This window comes from Pelobates fuscus, chromosome 5 (assembly GCF_036172605.1).
Source record: "Pelobates fuscus isolate aPelFus1 chromosome 5, aPelFus1.pri, whole genome shotgun sequence".
In the NCBI taxonomy this organism is placed as follows: Eukaryota; Metazoa; Chordata; class Amphibia; order Anura; family Pelobatidae; genus Pelobates; species Pelobates fuscus.
In genome coordinates this window covers 21,109,892-21,111,732 of record NC_086321.1, presented here as the reverse complement: position 1 = coordinate 21,111,732, position 1,841 = coordinate 21,109,892, and the positions used below count along the sequence as shown (strand labels likewise).

The following is a 1,841-nucleotide window of genomic DNA, read 5'->3' as shown; positions in this document are numbered from 1 at the left end:
GGTCCAGGCTGCTCTCCCAGTAGTGTGTGTTTCTATGTGTCTCCTGGTCCAGGCTGCTCTCCCAGTAGTGTGTGTTTCTATGTGTCTCCTGGTCCAGGCTGCTCTCCCAGTAGTGTGTGTTTCTATGTGTCTCCTGGTCCAGGCTGCTCTCCCAGTAGTGTGTGTTTCTATGTGTCTCCTGGTCCAGGCTGCTCTCCCAGTAGTGTGTGTTTCTGTGTGTCCTGGTCCTGGCTGCTCTCCCAATAGTGTGTGTTTCTATGTGTCCTGGTCCTGGCTGCTGTCTCTCTGTCTCTCTGTCTCTCTGTCTCTCTGTCTCTCTGTCTCTCTGTCTCTCTGTCTCTCTGTCTCTCTGTCTCTCTGTCTCTCTGTCTCTCATGTTCTGTTTACTCGCTGTCTGACCAGTCACGTGACTCTCAGTGTCTCAGCTTTGAGTAGTGAACGAATTCCTCCGGCCCCGCTGATTGGCTAAGGTTTGTGAAGGCTCCTCCCCAGACCCGGTCTGTGATTGGATGCGTTTGATGACGTACAGTCCGGTGACGCGCGGCGTGACGGATCCCCTGCTGGCGGTGCTGCGGGAGGCGCGGGGCGGTGCGGTGACTTCCGGTGGCAGGTACCGAGAGCGGGGCGGGGGACACCGGGTGGGAGACAGGGGGAGGGGTGGGGGCTGCACCGGTGGCCCATATACACCCTGACCGGAAACTGATAGAAACATAGACTGTGTGTGTTATATATATACAGTGTGTACATAGACTGTGTGTTATATATATATACAGTGTGTACATAGACTGTGTGTTATATATATACAGTGTGTACATAGACTGTGTGTTATATATATACAGTGTGTACATAGACTGTGTGTTATATATATACAGTGTGTACATAGACTGTGTGTTATATATATATACAGTGTGTACATAGACTGTGTGTTATATATATATACAGTGTGTACATAGACTGTGTGTTATATATATATATATACAGTGTGTACATAGACTGTGTGTTATATATATACAGTGTGTACATAGACTGTGTGTTATATATATATATACAGTGTGTACATAGACTGTGTGTTATATATATACAGTGTGTACATAGACTGTGTGTTATATATATATATACAGTGTGTACATAGACTGTGTGTTAAATATATATACAGTGTGTACATAGACTGTGTGTTATATATATATATATATATATATATATATATACAGTGTGTACATAGACTGTGTGTTATATATATATACAGTGTGTACATAGACTGTGTGTTATATATATATACAGTGTGTACATAGACTGTGTGTTATATATATATATATATACAGTGTGTACATAGACTGTGTGTTATATATATATATACAGTGTGTACATAGACTGTGTGTTATATATATACAGTGTGTACATAGACTGTGTGTTATATATATACAGTGTGTACATAGACTGTGTGTTATATATATATACAGTGTGTACATAGACTGTGTGTTTATATATATACAGTGTGTACATAGACTGTGTGTTATATATATATACAGTGTGTACATAGACTGTGTGTTATATATATATATATACAGTGTGTACATAGACTGTGTGTTATATATATACAGTGTGTACATAGACTGTGTGTTATATATATATATATATACAGTGTGTACATAGACTGTGTGTTATATATATATATACAGTGTGTACATAGACTGTGTGTTATATATATATATACAGTGTGTACATAGACTGTGTGTTATATATATATATACAGTGTGTACATAGACTGTGTGTTATATATATATATACAGTGTGTACATAGACTGTGTGTTATATATATATATACAGTGTGTACATAGACT

General features: G+C 39.2%; 1 protein-coding gene across 4 annotated transcripts in view; it reads left to right on the top strand.

Moving 5' to 3' along the window:
- Positions 1-537: 537 nt before the first annotated feature.
- The window catches only part of FER (FER tyrosine kinase), a 185,746-nt gene continuing 184,442 nt past the window's right edge, over positions 538-1,841 (top strand). For all 4 annotated transcript variants that reach the window (XM_063453639.1, XM_063453640.1, XM_063453641.1 and 1 more), the window contains exon 1: positions 538-610. The gene's annotated coding sequence lies outside the window, so the exon portion shown is untranslated. The remainder of the gene's footprint in view (positions 611-1,841) is intronic.